At 43.4% G+C, this 26,123-nt stretch overlaps 1 long non-coding RNA gene across 1 annotated transcript; it reads left to right on the top strand.

Annotated features, from left to right (window-relative positions):
- Nucleotides 1-380: 380 nt before the first annotated feature.
- Nucleotides 381-15,745, top strand: LOC130366932 (uncharacterized). The gene is made up of 4 exons (XR_008892004.1): nucleotides 381-451; nucleotides 4,490-4,571; nucleotides 5,224-5,384; nucleotides 15,586-15,745. It is a non-coding gene; the product is annotated as an uncharacterized LOC130366932 (long non-coding RNA).
- Nucleotides 15,746-26,123: the final 10,378 nt, after the last annotated feature.

Genomic DNA, 26,123 nt, shown 5'->3' with positions numbered 1-26,123 from the left:
TCATCTGTAGATTTTGTGATGAATTAAGTGATGTCATTACAAAGTACAATTGGTCCCGCAAATAACAAGCCCCCATGTTGCCCTATAGGTGAAAAATCGAAACAGTTGAAAGAAGGAAGGGAAAATAAAAATGCAAAAATTGAAAAATCCCTGCATCCTTAACCCCTTATGTTTTGTCTCCTCACCTTCTCATAATCATAATGTTTTCAATTTTCTATCTACAGACCCATGTAAGGGGTTGTTCATTGCGCCACAAATTTGACTTTGTAAATGACATCAATCATTTCACAAAATTGAAAAAAGTTTAAAAATTCTGCAAGCTGAAGCTCAAGGAAATTATCTAGGGATGAATTTTGATAACAATTTTCTCTTCTTTTTTAGTATAAGGCTGTATTAGGCCCCATGGGAAAAAGAATTTGACATTCACAGTACTTCCAACTGGATTTTAATGGTAAACAACAGTTAATTAAAAATTGTAATCAATAATTTAATATTAATAAGGACACTATATTTTGCAAAGGAGCCTGTCATTCCTTATATGTGCAAACTGTTTTAATCTTTCTCTACTAAAGGTTTTGAGGAACATTAAATATTTTCTTTGATAGAAACTAAAAATAAGCGTTTCCTGTTCTCCTCAAATAGTATGTTACCTTCAACAAGCAAAATGGCAGTGTTTGAGTTTAGAAGTAGAGCCTCTTGTCACTGCTTGAGCAAGACACATCCTCTTGCCATTGAAACTGATGTTTAGTTTATATTGTATCTTCCATCAGAATGGTCTTGTCAAAGTTAGTCCTCGTGCTGCCAGGAATCTATGCCATATATATATATTTTTTTTTTCTATCCAGACAATTTCCATAATTCCAATTCTATTCACCTCATAGAATATACTGTATGCTTTATACATCAAATAACTTATTATTAGGAGAAAGAGTAGAACTATTCATTCATATATTTTATCTATGAGTCATTTAGTACCAAACCATATATGAACAATGGGGAAGATTTATTAAACTGTCTTATGGAAATATTCTCCTTGTTACCCAAAGCAACCAATCACAGCTCAGCTTCTATTTCTCACATTTCTCTGGTAAAATCAAAGCTGAGCTGGGAAAGGTTGTTATAAGACAGCTTGAGAAATCTCCCCCAAAATGTTTATATTTCAAACTTTAAAGGACAAGTCTCATGATCAAAAACATATCCCCTATCTTAAGGATAGGGGATACATTTTAGATTGCTGGGGGCCTGAGCACTGCCCCCCCCCCACGATCTCCTGCTTAGAGCCCCAGGATTGCCATTTGGAGCCAAAGATTGCTGAATGGTTCTCCCATAGAATTATATGGAGGGGGCGGACGGGGGACGTGACGTACTCCTGTGCTAGCGTACCGGGGTTCCAAACAGGAGATCACGGGGGGCTCCATTGCTCAGACCCCCGCGATCTAAAACTTATCCCCTATTTTTTGGATAGGGGATACGTTTTTGATCATGAGACTAATCCTTTAGCTGTTTCTCCTTATCCTTTAACTTCATCGTGGCACATGACAGCTTTAGCCCACCACTGCAAATGATGTATGGAGAGGGCTCCTTACTCGAGTCTGCCCCATACCCGGTGAAATCCAGCTGATTTAAGTAGCTGGGGCTGCCGCTAATAGCAGTCATGGGATGATCATTGCAGCCGGCTATTAACCCTCATGCCCAGGTCCTTGCTCCTCCACTCTGCACAAGTGTGTTGTATATTCTAATGCACTAGAACATAGTACATAGTACACAGGGGGAGACTCTGTCAATAGTGCTGTAATTATGGTGGCACTTGTGCAGAGCGGGGACAGTGTGTACCAAAGCATGGGTAGCCCTGCTGTTCCCAACACGGGCATTGGTTGCAGATCTGTGGCAGGATTTACTGCTACCATTCAATGTATAAAAAATAAGAATTATAAAAAGTTAAAAAAAAAAATGTAAGAAGTCATATTATAATAATAGTAATATAACTTTATTAAAGCAATGTATAGTTTGTTTAATTCTCCATTATACCCCTTTGAATACTTAAGAACATTTACCATTGCAAATGCACCATAATTGTCACGATTCGGCTCACAGGTTGTGGATCCACTGTGTCAGCGAGGGATTGGCGTGGACCGTGCTGGTGGACCGGTTCTAAGAGGCTACTGGTGTTCACCAGAGCCCGCCGCAAAGCGGGATGGTCTTGCTGCGGCAGTAGCAACCAGGTCGTATCCACTAGCAACGGCTCAACCTCGCTGACTGCTGAGAAGGCGTGGGACAGAAGGACTAGGCAGAGGCAAGGTCAGACGTAGCAGAAGGTCGGGGCAGGCGGCAAGGTTCGTAGTCAATATGGATAGCAGGAGTTCAGGTAACACAGGCTTGGACAACACTAAACGCTTTCCCTGGCACAAGGCAACAAGATTCGGCAAGGGAGTGCAGGGGCAGTGAGCAGATATAGCCTGGGAGCAGATGGAAGCCAATTAAGCTAATTGGGCCAGGCACCAATCATTGGTGCACTGGCCCTTTAAGTCTCAGAGAGCTGGCGCGCGCGCGCCCTAGAGAGCGGAGCCGCGCGCGCCAGCACATGACAGCAGGGGACCGGGACGGGTAAGTGACTTGGGATGCGATTCGCGAGCGGGCGCGTCCCGCAGTGCGAATCGCATCCCCGACGGCCATGTCAGTGCAGCGCTCCCGGTCAGCGGGACTGACCGGGGCGCTGCAGGGAGAGAGACGCCGTGAGCGCTCCGGGGAGGAGCGGGGACCCGGAGCGCTCGGCGTAACAATAATGCTGGCACAGTATGCTCCAAAACAATAGGTTACATGACTTTTGCCATATTTATTTTGAATTATGAATTTTAGACAAATAGACACTTTTGCTTCTTATTTATTGGAGGGTGGCTCAGTTGGAAGTAGATATGGCTTTGCAGAAAAGTGGCATGGCTTGTATGTGATGTGTGCTAAGATTATGGCAAATTTGTGGTGCAACATGTTCAGTAAACAAACTGGTCTAACAGTTGGTCTAAACTAAGCTAAACTAAAACTTTCTAAAGCCCTAACAAACAGCATTAAAGGGGTTCTCCGCCCCTAGACATCTTATCCCCTATCCAAAGGATAGGGGATAAGATGTCAGATCGCCGCGGTCCCGCTGCTGGGGAGCCCTGGGATCCCCGCTGCGGCACCACGCTATCATTACAGCCCAGAGCGAGTTCGCTCTGTGCGTAATGATGGGCAATACGGGGGACGGAGCAGTGTGATGTCATTGCTCCGCCCCTTGTGACATCACAACCCGTCCCCTTAATGCAAGTCTATGGGAGGGGGCGTGACGACCGCCGTGCCCCCTCCCATAGACTTGTATTGAAAGGGGCGGGCCGTGATGTCATGAGGGGCGGAGCCGTGACATTACGATGCTCCGGCCCCTGTACTGCCCGTCATTACGTGCAGCGCGAACTCGCTCTGTGCTGTAATGAAAGCGCGGTGCCGCAGCGGGGATCCCAGGGCTCCCCAGCAGCGGGACTGCAGCGATCTGACATCTTATCCCCTATCCTTTGGATAGGGGATAAGATGTCTAGGGGCGGAGTACCCTTTTAACCATTGTGATCCTTCTGGCACATTTTCAGACAATGTAGTCTACTGTTTGCACTTATCTGATAGATTGCATTACTGTTTCTGGGCCACTGTTTCTTCTTTTTATTCAATAACATCATTGCTGCATTTATTGTATATAAATAATCATAATTGATTTAGCACCCTAAGGTTTTTCATGTTGCTGGTTGCAACAGTAGAAACTATGTTCCCGTAAAAGTTATTCAGTTCACAGTTTAGATAATTATTCTGATAATAAATTGATATAGTATGGTTCAGATTGGGATTAAACCCATGTTTAAATGGGCACTGTCAGATGCAAAAACGTTTCATATGTTGTTACTAATGAAAATTGAAGACCTTTTGTAATATGGTTCCTTAAAAGTTTTTGAAAATTTAAAAAAGAAAACGGACCCTGAAAATCTTACCACTAAGTGTCCCCATACCTATTGGGACACTAGTCCTGCAGCAACATCACAATTGTCCATGAGTCATGGACAAGAGATGATTCATAGACTAGGCTGCATGAGCAGACACACCAATCACCTATCATATGTACATCTAATAAAAATGTGATGTACATGGTCAGAATTAGGTGCTAACATTTTTTTGTAGGATCTGACAGGTACGCTTTAAAGCGTAAGAAAAGAAAAAAGCTGCTTACTTACCTAGTCTTGCTTGCAGCTTAGTCCCCCATGTTTTAATCCTTGTCTTCTTTTTTCTGTTATCCTCTCTGTTACACTGCTTGGTCCTTTGTAATAATGGGGATGTTCCCTTCTGCAAGCGTGATTCTTGCAAGCACACATTGTTGGGAAGTTTTCACCCTCCTCTTTAATGCAGGACAAGCACGGATATGTGCCGCACAGCTTCTCCTGCTTGTCCCTCCATCACTTTCTGGACTTTGTCTCAGTGGCAGGGACACATATGACGCCACCACTGGATAGAATAGCATCCAGCCTGGAATGAGGACCCCTAGTGGTTAAAGATATACAGTATGTAAGAATATTTTTCAAACTATACTTATTTAACAAAATGTTTAGCTTGTAAATGTTACAGTACTAATTTTAGTAGATCTGTCACACATCAAAAGTTTACATATGTGACAATGCCCTCTTAAGTCTAAAGTGAATATAATGTATAGCTCATTAAAGTAAAGGCGGAAATATTTTAATATATAATGTTCTGTGATGTATTTGCTATCTGATAGTTCCATCCTTCCTAAAATATCACCTATGCATATATTTCCATTGTGCAAACTAATTATTCTTCCGCTTACTTTGTAAGTTACTAAAAAGAGTAGCACCAAAAAGATACCAAGAGAGGGCATGCTCTTGATCATATCCTGTCTCCCTTTGTTTCTTATTAACATGTCCTAGAGAAAGGACATTCATTGTCTATTCTCAATAATGGAGGGAAAAGAGCCTAGGGCTTTTCTCTTTACTGTAACATTCAACACATTGACGTTTGTTTTCCAATTTATCTTTTCCTCTCTTTTCATATTTTATGCAGTCTCATTATACTATACAGAAGAGACCATCAATTTTCATAAAATATGTTTCATGCTTTAAAATTAAATATATAGCACTTAGGGAAAATTGCATTTTATATTAATAGTCTGTTTAATTTTGTATCCTGCTGTTCAAGAACCTTGATCCAGTAAATGAGATTGTAATGACGATTTGGAGCTGAAATATCAATCTTGTCTGTCCTATATATTTCATCAACAAAATATTTTGCATCATATTCACCAAGGCTCTGCATAATTTTATACACATGAAGAGTTTTTAAACTTAATACAACATAAGGTAAGAAATTGTATTTTCAGATGTCATGCAATTGTGTGTTCTAGGGTATTATTCATCTATATAACATCATTAACAGTCAGCAGAGCATATAGCTTTGTAAATGTATCTAATTTCAGATATTTGTTTGAAATTATAATTCATTTTAATATTCCCATCTCATAGTATACACCATTATTTTATAATCCATGGGAGTGCAACCTATGGTACTCCATCCAACTGTAAGTATAAACGGGACATAGTGCTGGTGCAGCTTTGCTTCCACTTGTGAGTTTTTCCTTGCACAATGGCAGTCCCAGCACAACAAAGGTGGAGGGAACTGCAACTGGCTAAATTCATTTAGATGGTGCCATGCTGCAGTTCACTGTGCGGCCATATACAGTTGTGGCCAACATTACTGACTTATCTTTATACCGGAAACCAAAAGACTTTGCATTGTCTTTATGTTGTGTTCTTATGTTTTTTGTATCAAACACTTGAGTTCTACTGATGGAAAGCAATAACTTTGATGTAGGGCTAAGAGCTTAGTGAGAGCCACACTTCACGTCCCTGTATACAGCGCAGAATAATTGTACCATCCATCATTAACAGGGGGAGGTAACTGAAGCACTGTCTGTGTATTGAATTTTATACTTTATTGATTTGACTGCATTTGTTTTACTTACTTGAATCTCTCAGACAAAAGTGCATTATTTTATTTGAACTATTATAACGGTTGTCCGCTTGTCAACTTTTGTCATAGGTGAATATGCAAAAGTATAACTTTGGAATGTTTTAATGAATGAATGAATGAACAAATGCCTGCATATATGTTAATAGCTAAATATATCGCAAACTGCAAAACAAGCAAAAACTCTTCAAAGGTAGGGTCACACATAGCTCATATGCAGCAAATTTCACACAGTGAGAAATACGCTGCGTATTTTGCTATGGGTAGCCCTGTTTATGCTGTAAGTTTTGGAGCTAGACTAGCACGCCCATGTGACTGTGATGTGTGGGCCCGTATTACCCACTACGCAGCAGATTTCTCACAGCATTAGATACGCTGCCATTGCTTATTTCACCCTTGACAGGAAGTTGTTTAGTTTTTTCATTGTGTGATGCGGAATGTCTCCAGCTTCCTGGCTCCTCCCTCCCTAAGATGATGTATCATTCTTTGCTGTCTTTTGGAGGCTTGGAGTGATGTCCCCACCACTGACCAGCCTCTCCAGCAAACATATATATATATATATATATATATATATATATATATATATATATATATACACACACACACAAAATAACCATTAAGATGTAGATAAAGATTTGATCCATACACTGGCCTAGATTTACCAATCTGTCCGCAACAACAGACAGGGCAAACTTAGAGATACAAAGATAAATTTATGTAAACTTGTGTAGAGGAAAAGTTGACCAGTTGCCCATAATAACAGATCAGATTGTTTCTTTTATTTAAAAAAAAAAAAAGGCCTGTGAAAAATGAAAGAAGTGATCTGTTTGGTTGCTATGGGCAACTGCATCACTCCCCTCCCCCCCAGAAAGGTCTTCATGCATTTCCCCTACAGACTTTAAATCCACCAGATTGAAGGTGATGAGTTTGAAGACAGGAAAGTTTACTTACTTTAAATTTTTTTGTCTCAAGGTATGAACTAGAATTTTGTGCAGTTTTTTGGCGTTTCTCAAGCCACATGCCGTTCAGACAAAGGCTTTCACCTTCGGCAGTAGAGGCAGAACATTTGCCAGAACTCAAATGAATAATAAATGTGACAGGAGTCCTTTAGGAGTGTTTTTGTTGCCAGTTTTGCTAAGACTGCACCAAAATCCTGGTGGAATTGATATCGTAAATCTGTATAAGTATATATGTGTGTGTGTGTGTGTGTGTAAACTATTGTATATGAAACAATAGAACTTGGAAGATCTAATTTGCCAGTAGAAATCAACTAGGTAATTTTTTGTATTTTCTGAAACATACTGGAAAAAATTAAGCTAGAATTTTATTTGTTGGAAGAAAATTGAACCATGTTCTATCTGTTTTATTTTCATATTTGGGAAATTGTTGTTCACAACAAGGATAGTGGCCATCATGTGGACAGTAAAACGTGCCTGCATTAGTTTATCATTATTTAACTTGGCATTAATCCTTAGTTTCTATGTTTATTAATAAACCCATATTATTATTAGTACAAGTTCTCAGATGAAGAGAATTAGTGAAACATACTATAATATATATTCTGAAGCTGGAATTTCACCGTATGTTTTATTCTAATATTAAACTGCTCTCATGCATCCACAGAATTATTTTATACACTTATGTCTAACACTTTTACCAAATAAAAGAGAAAGATTAAATAGGACAAGTTATATTAGTTTCTGAGGAAGCCTGGGTTTATGATTAAATCACACAATGAATAGGAGACCCTTGAAGCTTGTAAACCTAACTAGACTGCAATCTGTACATATATCTTCTTTACCCTGTATGTGATTTATCAGCATGTTGCATGTTTTTATTTTGCTCAGTAGGCACAAACCCTTCCCCTGAGTCTGATTATAGCTTAGTTTATGTAGTCATTTTGATAGCATCTTTGTGCTTTTTTTTATCACAGAAGGATGCAAATATGCTGTAGGAATCAATGCTGTTTTTATTTGGTTTACAAGTATTCTTGTTTTGCTGTCTTGTTGTAGAATTTAGAGTGGAATTAATGAGCTGCAGTGTCCTACTATCCGTGATCCATCTACAACATTGTTGGGTGGCTAAGAAAACCCATTTCAACCTGCCCAAACCTGTGTAAGGAGTACTATGAGTTGACCTTGTATCTAATGATTGAGTCATTGGTCATGTGACACGTTCTTTAACTGGTTTCTATGCAGAAACTTCCAGAAAGGCTAAAGGAAGAGTCCATAGTTCAATTCCCTCTCCCCAGAGAGCTGAATCCAAAACCAGTTAAATGGGTACTCCGGTAAAAAACAATTTATTTTATATCAACTGGTGCCAGAAAGTTAAACAGATTTGTAAATTACATCTATAAAAAAAATTCAGCTGCTGTATGTTCCAGAGGAAGTTGAGTTGTTCTTTTCTGTCTGACTACAGTGCTCTAAGCTGACACATGTGTCTGTGTCAGGAACTGTCCAGAGTAGGAGCAAATTCCTAAAGCAAACCACTGCTGCTCTGGACAGTTCCAGACATGGACAGATGTGTCAGCAGAGAGCACTGTGGACAGAAAATAAAATGTAAAAAGAAAAGAACTTCCTCTGTAGTATATAGCAGCTGATAAGTACTGGAAGGATTAATATTTTTTAATAGAAATAATTTATAAATTTGTATAACTTTGTAGCACCAGTTGATTCCATTTTTTTTCCCCACCGGAGTAACCCTTTAATTCTAGACTGACTTTTGCCAGAGCAATATTTCTGCTAGCTCTGCTCCTGCTAGACAGACATACACCTAGTCTAGGGTGGTTCACCTAGGTTCAATTAAAGTTCAAGCAAGAAAAAAAGAGAGAACCCCTACTGAAGTGTACATCCTGGGACATTTTCAAGCCGTCCTAACATTCTGTATCCTGTTTAAGTAATTCCTGTTACAAACAAGTTGTGGTCATGTTCCAGCTGCAAGCAACATCTCACCTGAGACAGACCTGTGTCACATGTGCAGTGACCACAGCACTGAATGGAGTGTGGAGGATTTCACCCAAAATATTGGGGGACATTTTTCACAACCTGTGTACAGGAAGGATGGTGCGGTTGCAACCAATCAAACTGCTACATTTTTGTGAGTCCTTTATAAAAATAAAAGATGCATTTGATTGGTTTTTATGGGCAACTGCAACGCTCCTACTGTACACAGGTTCTACTAGTCAGAGGAGGTATCTACTAGCCAAAGGAGAAGAAAGCTGAACAAGGACCTCTCTGCCTACACTAGTCTATTCAGTGACCTCTTTTTAGGGTGATTTTTCACTCACCAACTAGTCAAGTGGTGGGGAAACTGCCAGTCAACTTTCGCTCTTAACACTTTTAATGTGTATTTATGTTAAACCTGGCTAAAATTGTTATATGTTTAAATAAAACCCAGAAATACAGGTCACTTGGCCTAAAATGCCTATTACACATTTACTATCAATGCTTTTAATGTGTATTTATGTTACACCAAGCTACATATGCTATATGGTGGATTAAACCAGAAAATACAAGTAACTTAGCCTTAAATGGCTATTCCATGTCTGCATTCAATGCTTTTAAGGTCTATTAACATGTACAGAATCCTGCACATATTTGATACACAGGATTTTAAGCTGCACATTTGAAGCTGAGTTCAGTCATTTAGTTTACTTTGAAATCTGCAGCATAAAATCTCCAGCTTTAAATATGTGGAGAATACTGTACATGTGAATATACCCTCAATGTGAACTCATGTTAAAAGACTCAATTTGCTCTGATTTATAGGGTGATAGGGTTCTATAGGGCCATTCTGCTCGCACACTGCTTGGATTTGGAGTACAGCAATTGGACACAGTAATGCAGGTGGCAGGTCAAGATCTGAGGTCAGCCCACTGCACAATGCGTTGCCCAGCTTGCTTTGTATTATAGTGTGATAGCTTTAATAATCTTGTTCTGCAGTCACACTGCTGGAATTTGTAGTGCAGAAACTGAACATAGTAATGAAGGTGACAGGTCTCTGAGGTCTGCGCAATGCTTTGCTCAGGTTGCTCTGTATTGTATTTGTGAAGGCTTTCTGGGATCAGTAGTTCCTCAGTGAGTTCCTCTGTGCACTGCTTTCTGCCTACCTCTTTCTCTAAGATGGCAGACGAAATGCAGTGCATAGAGTTTTATCAGTATCTTAAACCCATCCGTATGCTGTCTCCTGATTGGCCTGAGAGCTGTATGTTACGTGATGCAAGCTATGATTGGCCATCCTGTAGTCATATGATCATACTGCTAGACATCATATTCCTCATCCTATCATGCATTCAGGTGACAAAACGCCATGTGTTCCTCATCCCTTCTCCTATAATAGTACCATTGCCAAGCTCGCACAAGTCGAGCTATGCAAATTTGAATGTTCTGCAAGTCACTTTTAACCCAAAGACTGGCTTGTTCATATTAAGTCATTAGTATATATGAGCATAGTTTGGCTAGTTTGTTTTTGTATTTTCTAAAGCCCCCTAGTATTCTCTGCAGAGCTGATCTGGGTCTGCTTCTGCAGATACCCGGCCGGCGGCAATCACATGATCTCCTGGCTAGGAAGCAATACTACTCAGTTCTGTGTATACAGCAATCGGTAAGACAAGAATGTTAATCTCTGCATCCTCTCTCGAAAGAGTTTGGCTGTTACTGACAGCTGTCTGTCCCCTAAAGCACTGGTAAGGTTTCCGTGCCACTATAATACTTTAGTTGCCGACCTCCTGGATGTTTAAAGTCTATGGGCAGTGGGCAAGTAGTTAACGTTGGTCTGTGATGTGTAAATGTCACAATGTTAATAGGTCATTGTTATACATCTACAATTTTTTTTTTTTACAGTAATAAGTGGATTAAATAGAAATATGGTAATGTACAGATGTGAGTCAGGTGACTAAACATTTGGGCAACTCATTTGAATGTAATAAAGCACGGTTAGGTTTTTAAAGGGGTTGGTGATTTGTCAACTGCAGCTTTTTAACCCCTTAAGGACTCAGCCCTTTTTGGCCTTAAGGACTCAGACAATTTATTCTTTACGTTTTAATTTTTTCCTCCTCGCCTTCTAAAAATCATAACTCTGTTATATTTTCATCCACAGACTATTATGAGGGCTTGTTTTTTGTGCGACCAGTTGTCCTTTGTAATGACATCCCTCATTATATCATAAAATGTATGGCGCAACCAAAAAATACTATTTTTGTGGGGAATTTAAAAAGAAAAACGCAATTTTGCTAATTTTGGAAGGTTTCGTTTTCACGCCGTACAATTCAGGGTAAATAAGACGTGTGTTCTTTATTCTGAGGGTCAATATGATTAAAATGATACCCATTATTACATACTTTTATATTATTGTTGTGCTTAAAAAAAATCACAAACTTTTTAACCAAATTAGTACGTTTATAATCCCTTTATTTTGATGACCTCTAACTTTTTTATTTTTCCGTAAAAGCGGAGGTATGAGGACTCATTTTTTGCGCCATGATCTGTACATTTTTTTGATACCACATTTGCATATAAAAAACTTTTAATACATTTTTTATAATTTTTTTTTATAAAATGTATTTAAAAAGTAGCAATTTTGGACTTTTTTTTTACGTTCACGCCGTTCACCGTATGGGATCATTAACATTTTATTTTAATAGTTCAGACATTTACGCACGCGGCGATACCAAATATGTCTATAAAATTTATTTTTTTACACTTTTTGGGGGTAAAATAGGAAAAAACGGACGTTTTACTTTTTTATTGGGGGAAGGGATTTTTTTTTACACTTGAATAGTTTCCATAGGGGACTATTCATAGCAATACCATGATTGCTAATACTGATCTGTTCTATGTATAGGACATAGAACAGATCAGTGTTATCGGCTATCTTCTGTTCTGGTCTGCTCGATCTCAGACCAGAGCAGGAGACGCCGGGAGCCTAAAGGAGGAAGGTGAGGGGACCTCCGTGCGGCGTTCTGAATGATCAGATCCCCGCAGCAGCGCTGCGGGCGATCCGATCGTTCATTGAAATCGCGCACTGCCGCAGATGCCGGGATCTGTATTGATCCTGGCACCTGAGGGGTTAATGGCAGACGCCCGTGAGATCGCGGGCGTCGGCCATTGCCGGCGGGTCCCTGGCTGCGATCAGCAGTCGGGATCAGCCGCGCATGACACGGGCATCGCTCCGATGCCCGCGGTTATGCACAGGACGTAAATGTACGTCCTGGTGCGTTAAGTACCACCGCACCAGGACGTACATTTACGTCCTGCGTCCTTAAGGGGTTAAAGTTGACGTTATATTTTTGCACAAACACCCAACATATTGTGCAATCTATAGATTTAGGGACAAACCTTATATTCAGCACTGGGGTATGAGTGTGAATGGACGAAGGCTCCACTCCGTTACCATTAGCAACCACAAACGAGAAAATCACACTTGACAAGGATATGTACTTTTTCTCAATGCTTTTAGTTTTCAATTATCTAAATACAAACAGGGAGAATTCTCCACTTTTCAGATTTCCTATAAGTACAAAAATTGGGTCACCCACAGTGCTTACTTATAGCGTCCGACAGTCCTTGTGCAGCCTCCGGTATAACTTCACCCTTCCACGAGCATTACGGAGCTGACCTTCCTTCCTCTCACGAAGGGGTAGACGGGTGAGTGATTGCCGGAGTGAAGGAAGGTCAGCTCCGTAATGTCCGTCGATGGGTGAAGTTATATCTGAGGCTGCACAAGGACTGTCGGACGTTATAAGTGAGCACTGTGGGTGACCCAATTTTTGTACTTACCGTATATACTCGAGTATAGGCCGAGTTTTTCAGCACGATTTTTCGTGCTGAAAACACCCCCCTCGGCTTATACTCGAGTGAACTCCCCCACCCGCAGTGGTCTTCAACCTGCGGACCTCCAGAGGTTTCAAAACTACAACTCCCAGCAAGCCCGGGCAGCCATCGGCTGTCCGGGCTTGCTGGGAGTTGTAGTTTTGAAACCTCCGGAGGTCCGCAGGTTGAAGACCACTGCGGCCTTCAACATCATCCAGCCCCCTCTCACCCCCTTTAGTTCTGAGTACTCACCTCCGCTCGGCGCTGGTCCGGTCCTGCAGGGCTGTCCGGTGAGGAGGTGGTCCGGTGAGGAGGTGGTCCGGGCTGCTATCTTCACCGGGGAGGCCTCTTCTAAGCGCTTCGGGCCCGGCCTCAGAATAGTCACGTTGCCTTGACAACGACGCAGATACGTCGTTGTTAAGGCAACGGCTCTATTCCGGGCCGGAAGCGCGGAGAAGAGGCGCCCCCGGTGAAGATAGCAGCCCGGACCACCTCCTCACCGGACCACCTCCTTACCGGACAGCCCTGCAGGACCGGACCAGCGCCGAGCGGAGGTGAGTACTCAGAACTAAAGGGGGTGAGAGGGGGCTGGATGATGTTGAAGGCCGCAGTGGTCTTCAACCTGCGGACCTCCGGAGGTTTCAAAACTACAACTCCCAGCAAGCCCGGACAGCCGATGGCTGCCCGGGCTTGCTGGGAGTTGTAGTTTTGAAACCTCTGGAGGTCCGCAGGTTGAAGGCCGCAGTGGTCTTCAACCTGCGGACCTCCGGAGGTTTCAAAACTACAACTCCCAGCAAGCCCGGACAGCCGATGGCTGCCCGGGCTTGCTGGGAGTTGTAGTTTTGAAACCTCTGGAGGTCCGCAGGTTGAAGACCACTGAGGGCGAATGATGAGAAGAGGATGATGAAGGGGGGGGGGGGTGTGGGGATGATGAAGGGGGGGTGTGGGATGATTACAAGGGGATGATGAAGGGGGGATGTGTGGGATGATAAGGGGATGTGTGGGATGATGACAAGGGGATGATGAAGGGGGGATGTGTGGGATGATGACAAGGGGATGATGAAGGGGGGATGTGTGGGATGATGACAAGGGGATGATGAAGGGGGGATGTGTGGGATAAGGGTATGTGTGGGATGATGACAAGGGGATGATGAAGGGGGGATGTGTGGGATAAGGGGATGTGTGGGATGATGACAAGGGGATGATGAAGGGGGGATGTGTGGAATGATGACAAGGGGATGATGAAGGGGGGATGTGTGGGATGATAAGGGGATGTGTGGGATGATGACAAGGGGATGATGAAGGGGGGATGTGTGGGATGATAAGGGGATGTGTGGGATGATGACAAGGGGATGATGAAGGGGGGATGTGTGGGATGATGACAAGGGGATGATGAGGATGTTAATGACGGGTCTGGATGATGACAGGGGGGGATGAGGTATTTCCCACCCTAGGCTTATACTCGAGTCAATAACTTTTCCTGGGATTTTGGGCTGAAATTAGGGGTCTCGGCTTATACTCGGGTCGGCTTATACTCGAGTATATACGGTATATGAAATCTGAAAATTGGAGGATTCTCCCTGTTTGTATTGTGATAATTGAAAACTAAAAGCATTGAGAAAAAGTACATATCCTTGTCAAGTGTGATTTTCTCGTTTGTGGTTGATATTGTGCAATCTCACTCCAGCTTTGACCACACTTGGAAAGTAGCCAAACCAGATTACCTGGGGTAAGGGTGATCGGTGATCTGAAGGGAATTTCTAATATCTATACTAATTTGCTATTCATGATTCAAGTTACTTTGATAAATGTGGGGATAAGTACACAGGATGTACGGCAAGGGAAAGGAGGTAAATAAACTTTATTCACACAGCCAATGATAATCCCCCCCCCCAAAAAAAAAAAAAAATATATATATATTTAGCATTTACAGTTTACAGAAAAATTAACAGTAAATCTCATTCATACACTTTGTAAACAATCTGTAGCAAATCAGCACAATTAGATTTTATTCTACTTATAAGGGGTACTCCCTGGGAAACATTTTTTTTAATCACCTGGTATCATAAAGTTAAATAGATTTGTAAATTGCTTCTATTTAAAAATATTAGTCCTTCCAGTATTTATCAGCTGCTATATGCTTCACAGGAAGTTATTTTCTTTTTGAATTTCTTTTCTGTCTAACCACAGTGCTCTCTGCTGACACCTCTGGCCATTTTAGGAACTGTCCAGAGCAGGAAAGATTTGCTATGGGAATTTGCTTCTACTCAGCAGGTGTCAGCAGAGAGCACTGTGGTTAGACAGAAAGGAAATTCAAAAATAAAAGAACTTCCTCTGGAACATTAATTTTTAGTTAGAAGTATTTAACAAATCTGTTTACCTTTCTGCCACCCGTTGTTTAAAAAAAAAAAAATTCCAGTGGAGTACCCCTTTAATAAAACATGAATTTTTTTGTATCTCTATTCATTCTTTTAATAATCTGGGATAGTTTCTGATAGGTTAAAGACTTGGAGTATTGATCTCTAACTATAACAGTAACATTGTACATTGTATCTATATTATTGGAGTCAGTGTCAGTGCATAATATATGAAGTCGTGTCAAGGAAAACAAGGAGCGTACATTGAAATTTTAAGCAAACATGACAGTAATCTTAGACATGGCTCTGCGTTTGCTGGTAGTTGGTCTTTGGCATCTTTCCTCCATCTCTACCTTTTTGTTTCCTAGGTAACATCTAAGCTGAAAGGGAACCTGACAATTACTTTTCTGCTGTGTGCTGGGCTTCCTTCTCCTCCCGCCTTGTCTCATGTGTACATTATTCTCATTAGATGATGTTTCCCAGTTTGTCCTTCTTCATCAAGTCTAAATAAATATTTCTGACTGACTGTCACAGTGAATATGTGTGTATCAGGAAACTGGTAATATAATACAACACTGATATTCATCCATTCTGTACAGCTTTATTAGGCATCTATTCTCAAATACTCTTACATATATACAACAGTTAAATTAAAAAGACCCGCCATGCTTCAAATTTATGAAAAGCAATTGAATTTAGTATTTATGTGCAAATCATGTTCTGAGGAAATAAACTAGTAGGATTGAATCGCTTGTCATAAGTTATTTTAATTAATATTGTATCAATCTACCGTATTTTTCGCCGTATAAGATGCTCCGGCATATCAGACACACCCAATTTTAAAGGAGGAAAATCTAGAAAAAAAAGATTCTGAATCAAATAGAATGTAAAGTATAGGACAGTGATCTTCAACCTGCGGACCTCCAGATGTTGCAAAACTACAACTCCCAGCAAGCATGGACAGCCGTTGGCTGTCCGGGCATGCCGGGGTTGTAGTTTTGCACATCTGGAGGTCCACAGGTTGAAGACCACTGGTATAGAAGGTAATATTCACGTGTCCCCGCCGCTCCGGACCCATCACCGCTCGTCACCGCTGCTCTGGATGTCACCCTCCATCGCTGTCGCCGCGTTCCCGGGGTGTCCCCATCGCTACGGAACGTCTCTGCTGCCCGGGATCCTCGGTCGCTGCCATCACGTCGCTAGGCACGCCGCTCCTATTGGATGACAGGACGGCGTGCGCGATGACGTAATGACGACAAAGGAGAGCGCCGGCCATGCAGGGGATCCTGGCACGGAGCAGTCGTTCGCTGATCGGACACCGAGGAGGCAGGTAAGGTCCCTCCCGGTGTCCTGTAAGCTGTTTAGGACGTTGCGATTTCCCCACGGCGGTCCCGAACAGCCTGACTGAGCAGCCGGGTTAGTTTCACTTTTGCTTCAGATGTGATGGTCAGCTTTGATCGCCGCATCTGAAGAGTTATTACAGGGCATCACCGTGATCGGTGATGTCCTGTATTAGCCGCGGGTCCCGGCCGTTGATGGCCGCAGGGACCGCCGCGATATGACAGGGTTTTAATGTGTATTTGCCGTATAAGACGCACCAACTTCCCCCCCCCCCCCCCCCCCAGTTTTGGGGAAGAAAAAGTGGATCTTATATGGCGAAAAATACGGTATTTGTTTCTATGGCTTTGATTCTCTTGTAAAATATCTAAGGCTATCTAAGTTAGGAATAACACTATTGGTTGCTTTCGGTAACATCACCACTTTCATGTTCGCATTGGTTTTCATATCTATTTACTTTAACATGGTTTTACTTTGCAAAAAAAAAAAAAAACTATAGTAAGAACTTGATACACAGATCAAGATTATCTCTCATCTCTACATCTCATCTCATCTTCACACAAATCACAGATATGACACAAAATGATATTTGTTTAATAGCTAAACATTCTGGCTTCACGGAGCTTACCTCAAGCAAAGCAAAGCTAATAACTGTAATTGATGGCATAGTTATTCCGAAATCAAGTGGAAGAAAAGAAATAACGGAATCACTCAATGTCCTGGAAAAAATATGAAAGGGTTTTGTAATCTGCATTTATATAACAAATAGGTCTAGAATGCAGTTTTAGTTTACAGATAAAAGGTAAAGTGATTAATAGACCTTACTATGCAGTTAGAGTTGGCAAATTGAAAGAAAAAAATGACCCCAACAAGAGATGTCAACTGAAACATGGAAAAGAGTAGAAAACTCTTCAGAAATTTAAAGAGGCACTGTCATTGTTAAAAACTTTTCATATATTGCAGGACTCATTGTAATATGACATTTCTCATTATACACCTGTTAAAAAAAATTACAATTTTCACCTGAAATTCAAGCTCAAAATAGCCACCACTAGGGGTCGCCTGCCTTTTAGCCAGACAGACTAGTCTAGATTTTACAGCATACTGGATACCGGCCGTAAAGCATACCGGTATCCAGTATAGGAGATTTATATTGTGTATGCAAAACTACAGATAAAGGATGTGTGGACATGCTGGGAGCTGTAGTTTTAAAACAGCTGGAGGCAACACTGCTCTAACACAGTTATTTACAAACATTGCAGCTTCAGTTGTTACTAAACTACAACTCCCAGCATGCTGAAATAGTCAAAGCTTTCTCAGACTCCTGAATGACAATGAAGTTGATCAATCTAAAAGGAAAACAGAAGGTGCTCCATGTGCAGGATCAGCAGGTCAGGCCCATAGGGAGTGGGAGTAGATCTATCCCACGCCGCTTACCAGAGTTGGTTGTGTGCACACACACAACAATGGAAAGCGCCTGAAAGTAAATGTGTCCTCATCCGCAGCCCTCCTTGGAAACAATAGATAGGCAGTTGGACCGTAATAGTAGGAGATGTCGGCACTGGACGAAGGAACCAGGAGGAGTGCAGCATAAAATCAAGTTGGGTTTATTGGATGCAACTAATTTTATAAAGATCTATTCTTATATTTATACATTTTATCCTGTTATGAATTCACCATAATAGCTTCTGATTACTGTAGGCAAGCTCCAAGTATCTTTCTCTGTGTAACATGTACAGCATGAAACCAGAGAGGAAAGGGTTACAGAGTAGAGAGTACTGATTGGCTGACTGCACAGGCTTGCTCCTGTGAGGGAGACAGACTGACACGCCCCCTCCAGCCTGAACAATGAAAAAGTAACTCACCAGCAGATAAATGCTTATATCTCTGGATATATAGGTCCGAGACACATAAAAAGGATATGCACATGATCAGGATTGGGCCCTATGTAACATATCACTTTTTTTTTTTTTTGCACTATGACAGGTATGCTTTAACATTTAGTGTGGCACAAAGATGTTGGTTTCCACTGTATGTAATGTTTGGTGCAAGTATAAACAAAATGAGATGGTTATAAAAAAAATTCTCCTTTTTATTTATCAGCCAAGTGTCAAGGAGGCAGAGCTGAGTTGCTCAAGTGCCACAGCCTGTCTCTCCTTCTCACCTCTCTTTTACCTCCTAGCCCCACCTTGATTAACATACAGAGCTCTTTATGTCAGTCAAAGAGGTCCTGTGAGGTGAGGATGAGGAAGGAGACAAGCCAGGCACTGACATTTGAGCAGCTAAACTCCACCTCCTTGACATTTGGATAAGAATAAAAAAGGAGATATTTTATAAATTTTCGCAAAACACAATCAGCTCCTGGAAAAGTACAATTTGCTTGTATAACCCTAACAGCTATCCAGTTTAGCTGCTGACCTTGCTTCATACATGAGGGACAAAAAGGAGCACCACATATGTAGACAAATAGACAAATATTTTATGTGATGTTTTGTATGAAGTACCCAACATCATATAAAATATGTGCCATGGGACACAATAGTAAATTCAACATTTGTCGCATTTAATGGCTCACAATTCACTGAAGAACAACATAATTTCAAATTAGTTTTGGGCCATTGTTTGTGACAGAACTGTAAGAAATCCGCGGAGAGAAATAGGGTTTACATATAGAAAAGCTAAACAAATATTAGCATATTGAAAAAAAAAATAACAGAAGAATAACAGAAGATTATGGATGATTGAAGGAACATGATATTCAGTGGTGAATCCCTGATCTTCACTGGCCAAGGAGATGATGCTGGGACTTTTGTCCAGGGCTGTTCTAATAAAACATTACAGTAAAGATGACACCTGAAGAAAACAACTACATTTCCTCTCTGATTTATTGTATGAGGTTGCATGGCAGGCAAATAATTAGCAGAGATGGCAATTCTTACTACATGTTACTGCAGAGGTGAACATAAAAATTTTGGACAATTTTCTCATTCCACAGAAAATAGGTTTGGAGATGATTGAGTCATTTTTCACATTACAGCCTGCAAAGCTAATCTGTCAACTGTTCTCCGAGACTTCTGAGCTATGCCTATTGTGTAATATAAAAAAATAATCCTCTACTAACCTCCAGTGCTCCTGTGGTACCTCTGGTGTTGAGCTCTGGTTCCTGGTGCGTTACTCTTCCTGGGCTTCAGCACAACATATTGTATTTGAAAAGAACCATGTCATATTGTCACTCAGCCAATCATTGTCCAAGGAGAGACATCACTTCAGCCAACAATTGGCTGAGCAGTAGTATGACACATCGGCCCAATAGTTCATGCTGAAGCTCAAGAAGATGATCAGAGGCCAGGACACCAGAGGCACTGTGGAAGCACTGGAGTAGAGGTAGTTTTCTATTTACTTAAAACATGATGGCCATAGTTCACAACACCTCCCCCCACCCCCCCCCCACCCTCAGAGGATAACCTCTTTAGTGTATAAACAAACATTTTTTTTATATATATAGATATAGATATATTTATATTATATTTATATATATATATATATATATATATATATATATATATATATATATATATATATATATATATATAGTTATATTATTAAATTTTTTACATTCCATTATGTTTTTTTCATAAAAAAGCATTTTTTCCCATAGAGTTCTCTAAAGGTCTTGAGAAATGCCAGAAAAAAGACCTAATACAAACTTACATATAAAGAAATTTTATAAAATACAATGGCATAATTTACTCATATTAGTTGTATTATCTCTGCTACAAACAAAAGTGATTTGCAGTCAGTGAAAGTAGAGACATTAGCTGATACCCTTGATATACCACTTTATCACTTTAGTTTGTTTATGGACCATAGACTCAAAACGTTTGTAACCTGTTGACAGAATGAGATACCGCAGCTTTCATTTAGCTTTTAGCTTTCCTATTCTAGCAGAAAATCACTTTAAATTGTAGATAAAAAAAATCCCAAAATTAAGTTTTGGCATTTTAGATCATGCCACTACCGTATATTTGTAGAAATGTGCACGTTAGCAATAGGTCATTCTAAAATGAGACAAATTTTCAGTGTTCCATGTTTTAAAGCATGTAACTATTGAGCATGTAACTATTAAATAGGATTAATGTGCAAATCTGTATAACTTTCTGACACTAGCTGATTTAATTTTTTTTCTTCAAAGTACTCCTTAAGATAGAGTGTGAACGGAAAACTCACTAGAATGGTCTGCTCAACTGATGCACCACAGCAAGCTTGCAGAATGGCCCTGTCCGGCGGAAGTGTGTAGCCGAGAATACAAAAAAAACATAGAGTAAAGATGAGAGCGGGGTGTAGTAAGTACATTACTGCATCCTAAAGAAATGTGTCAGATCGGAATAGCAAAGTGTACACATTGTTACGCCGAGCGCTCCGGGTCCCCGCTCCTCCCCGGAGCGCTCACGGCGTCTCTCTCCCTGCAGCGCCCTGGTCGGGCCCGCTGACCGGGAGCGCTGCACTGACATGGCCGTCGGGGATGCGATTCGCACAGCGGGACGCGCCCGCTCGCGAATCGCATCCCAAGTCACTTACCCGTCCCGGTCCCCTGCTGTCATGTGCTGGCACGTGCGGCTCCGCTCTCTAGGGCGCGCGCGCCAGCTCTCTGAGACTTAAAGGGCCAGTGCACCAATGATTGGTGCCTGGCCCAATTAGCTTAATTGGCTTCCACCTGCTCCCTGGCTATATCACATCACTTCCCCTGCACTCCCTTGCTGGATCTTGTTGCCTTGTGCCAGTGAAAGCGTTTAGTGTTGTCCAAAGCCTGTGGTACCTGAACTCCTGCTATCCATCTTGACTACGAACCTTGCCGCCTGCCCCGACCTTCTGCTACGTCTGACCTTGCCTCTGCCTAGTCCTTCTGTCCCACGCCTTCTCAGCAGTCAGCGAGGTTGAGCCGTTGCCAGTGGATACGACCTGGTTGCTACTGCCGCAGCAAGACCATCCCGCTTTGCGGCGGGCTCTGGTGAACACCAGTAGCCTCTTAGAATCGGTCCACCAGCACGGTCCACGCCAATCCCTCGCTGACACAGTGGATCCACAACCTGTAAGCCGAATCGTGACACACATTAATGCTTTTGTTCTTAAATGGAATCTGTGATTAGATCTTATGATACAATCTTCTTCCTCACCATCCCCAGGAAACACTCCTGCCCACAGGGATGGTAAGAATATGCAGGGACATTTATCATTGTTGCATAGGTAAGCGAGTTCTGTAGTCATCTTTTTTCTTGCTTTGGTTTTTCTTCTGTATGACATATTTATCATACTGTATCCTATCAATAAGTAGCACCAAACAATGAATTAACTAGTAAAATCCCAAATTTTATGAAGAAAACAATCATAAAGACATGATTAAAATGACATAAATATAAGGATCAGTAACAAATGGAAAAAAAGGGAATGCAATCGGATCTGGAAAAATCTCTTAAAGGGCAAATACCAACAGTATTGATGAATACATGATGGGCTTACAAAAAGGAATGCCACAAAGTGTATACAATACAAAGAGGTGAGCCACAGATAGTTGAAACAAGAGACGAGAATCTATGTGGTGAGGAAGTGTTACGCCGAGCGCTCCGGGTCCCTGCTCCTCCCCGAAGCGCTCGCGGCGTTTCTCTCCCTGCAGCGCCCGGGTCAGACCCGCTGACCGGGAGCGCTGCACTGACATGGCCTGCGGGGATGCGATTCGCATCGCGGGACGCGCCCGCCCGCGAATCGCACCCCAGGTCACTTACCTGTCCCGGTCCCCGGCTGTCATGCTCTGGCGCGCGCGGCTCCGCTCTCTAGGGCGCGCGCGCGCCAGCGCTCTAAGATTTAAAGGGCCAGTGCACCAATGATGGTGCCTGGCCCAATCACCCTGATTAGCTTGCACCTGTTCCTTGCCCTACTTATACCTCACTTCCCCTGCACTCCCTTGCCGGATCTTGTTGCCTTGTGCCTTGAGAAAGCTTTACTGTGTTACCCATACTGTGTTCCAGACCTCCTGCTATTCCACCTTTGACTACGAACCTTGCCGCCTGTCCCGACCTTCTGCTACGTCTGACCTTGCTCTTGTCTACTCCCTTGTACCGCGCTTATCTCAGCAGTCAGAGAGGTTGAGCCGTTGCCAGTGGATACGACCTGGTTGCTACCGCCGCTGCAAGACCATCCCGCTTTGCGGCGGGCTCTGGTGAATACCAGTAGCAACTTAGAACCGGTCCACTGACACGGTCCACGCCAATCCCTCTCTGGCACAGAGGATCCACCTCCAGCCTGCCGAATCGTGACAGTAGATCCGGCCATGGATCCCGCTGAGGTTCCCCTGCCAGTTGTCTCTGACCTCACCACGGTGGTCGCCCAGCAATCCCGACAGATCGCCCATCTAAGTCACCAGCTGTCGGAAGTGTCCACCATGGTACAGCAACTTCAGTCGCAGCTACAGCATCTGCAACAGCAGCTACCATCTCCTCCAACAGCTCCTGCACCTCCTCCGCAGCGAGTGGCCGCTCCTAACCTCCGCTTGTCCCTGCCGGACAAATTTGATGGGGACTCTAGACTCTGCCGTGGTTTTCTGTCACAATGTTCCCTTCATTTGGAGATGTTGTCGGACCAATTTCCTACAGAACGGTCGAAGGTGGCTTTCGTGGTCAGTCTCCTGTCTGGGAAGGCTTTGTCTTGGGCCACACCGCTCTGGGACTGCGATGACCCTGTCACCGCCTCAGTACACTCCTTCTTCTCTGAGGTTCGCAGTGTCTTCGAGGAACCAGCCCGAGCTTCTTCTGCCGAGACTGCCCTGCTGAACCTGGTCCAGGGTAATTCTTCAGTAGGCGAGTACGCCATCCAATTTCGTACTCTCGCTTCCGAATTATTTTGGAACAACGAGGCTCTCTGCGCGACCTTTAAAAAAGGCCTATCCAGTAACATCAAAGATGTGCTGGCCGCACGAGAGATTCCTGCCAACCTGCATGAACTTATCCATTTGGCCACCCGCATTGACATGCGTTTTTCGGAAAGACACCAGGAACTCCGGCAGGAAAAAGACCTTAATCCCTGGGCACCTCTCTCTCGGTATCCCTTGCAATCTACCCCTGTGCCTCCCGCCGAGGAGCCTATGCAAGTAGATCGGTCTCGCCTGACTATTGAAGAGAGGTCTCGCCGTAGGTATAAAAATCTATGTCTGTACTGCGCTAGTACCGAACATTTCTTGGTGAATTGCCCTATTCGTCGTCCACGTCTGGAAAATGCACGCACGCAACCTGCTCATGTGGGCCTGACATCTCTGGGTACGGAGTCTGCTTCTCCATCTCTCTCTGTGCTCGTACGGATTTCTCCTTCTGCCAACTCCTCCTTCTCTGCTGTGGCCGTCTTGGACTCTGGTTCTTCTGGAAATTTTATTCTGGCCTCTTTGCTTGATACGTACTGCATCCCGGTGACCCGTCTCATCAAGCCGCTCTATATTTCTTCGGTCAACGGGGTCAAGCTGCACTGCACTGTGCGTTATCGCACAGTGCCCCTGCTTATGAACATTGGACCACATCTCGAGGAAATTGAATTTTTGGTTTTGCCCGGCTGTACCTCTGAAATCCTCCTCGGTCTGCCATGGCTCCAGCACCATTCTCCCACCCTTGACTGGACCACCGGGGAGATCAAGAATTGGGGTCCTGCTTGCCGCAAAGAGTGCCTCACGTCTGCTCCCAGCCCCGTCTGTCGGTCCTCAGTGTCTCCTCCTGTGCCTGGTCTCCCCAAGGCCTGTCAGGACTGTGCCGTGCCCCCTCATAGTCCCCGTCCTGGTGACACTCTGCCTCGTGCCAAGCCTCACCCTCTGCCCCCCCTCCCCATTCCCACTCCTTCTGACCGGTCCGCCATTCATGTTAAAACCCAGGACTTCACTGTCCCCCAGAAGGAGACTCTACAATCGCTCCCGATGTCCTCGTCCTCTGTGGAGCGACATCCCGACAAAAAGAGGGGGAGACCTAAGGGGGGGTACTGTTACGCGAGCGCTCCGGGTCCCTGCTCCTCCCCGAAGCGCTCGCGGCGTTTCTCTCCCTGCAGCGCCCCGGTCAGACCCGCTGACCGGGAGCGCTGCACTGACATGGCCTGCGGGGATGCGATTCGCATCGCGGGACGCGCCCACCCGCGAATCGCACCCCAGGTCACTTACCTGTCCCGGTCCCCGGCTGTCATGCTCTGGCGCGCGTGGCTCCGCTCTCTAGGGCGCGCGCGCGCCAGCGCTCTAAGATTTAAAGGGCCAGTGCACCAATGATGGTGCCTGGCCCAATCACCCTGATTAGCTTGCACCTGTTCCTTGCCCTACTTATACCTCACTTCCCCTGCACTCCCTTGCCGGATCTTGTTGCCTTGTGCCTTGAGAAAGCTTTACTGTGTTACCCATACTGTGTTCCAGACCTCCTGCTATTCCACCTTTGACTACGAACCTTGCCGCCTGTCCCGACCTTCTGCTACGTCTGACCTTGCTCTTGTCTACTCCCTTGTACCGCGCTTATCTCAGCAGTCAGAGAGGTTGAGCCGTTGCCAGTGGATACGACCTGGTTGCTACCGCCGCTGCAAGACCATCCCGCTTTGCGGCGGGCTCTGGTGAATACCAGTAGCAACTTAGAACCGGTCCACTGACACGGTCCACGCCAATCCCTCTCTGGCACAGAGGATCTACCTCCAGCCTGCCGAATCGTGACAGGAAGGTACACTTTGCAATGGTGTGGGAGTTTGGGAATGCCAAGAGGTAAAGGGGGCAAAGCTTACAGTGTCAGATAAGTGAAAATACTGGCCCAAGTGCCCCACAACCACATCTCTGCAGCAAACCCCATGTGGGCAATAACCACCGCAACTTATGCAAAGTCACCACAAAAGATACTCACAATGTTGGAGAGCACACCAACCCCTACGCCGTTTCACTTTCGCTTCGTCACTCCCACTTCTCATTTCAGATCTATGTATCCTGTGGGCTACTTTGGATTTGGTGTATGATGTATGATGACCAACATTTTTTGTGTAATATTAATGAAATGGTTAATGAGGGCTTGTGGGGGAGTGTTTTTTTTTTATAATTTTTTTTTTTTTTTTATGTGTTGTGTTTTTATAAAATTTACTTTACAGGCTTAGTAGTGAAAGCTGTCTATTAGATGGAGTCCAGTACTAAACCAGGGCTTAGTGTTAGCTCCAATTACAACTAGCACTAGCCCCCAATTATAACCCCAGTACCCACCGCCACAGGGGTGCTGGGAAGAGCCAGTACCAACAGATCCCGAGCATAAAAAATGGCGCTCCTGGGCCTAGGCGGTAACAGGCTGGCATTATTTAGGCTGGGGAGAGCAAGTAACAATGGTCCTCATCCACCCTGGTAACATCAGGCTTTGCTGCTTGGTTGGTATCTGGCTGAGAATTAAAATATGTGGAACCACACACGTTTGGTTGGGGGGGAGATGACTGGGCGGGCAAGCTGTGGGTTTAGATGAACGGTTGAGCTGTGGGGGAGATGACCGTGTGGGGAGGGGTTGCGGGGAGAGGAGCTTTGGGGGCCAAGAGG

This window comes from Hyla sarda, chromosome 4, assembly GCF_029499605.1.
Source record: "Hyla sarda isolate aHylSar1 chromosome 4, aHylSar1.hap1, whole genome shotgun sequence".
NCBI classification, from domain to species: Eukaryota; Metazoa; Chordata; class Amphibia; order Anura; family Hylidae; genus Hyla; species Hyla sarda.
Note: the sequence above shows the minus strand (reverse complement) of the source record. Positions and strands in the feature narration are given on the sequence as shown.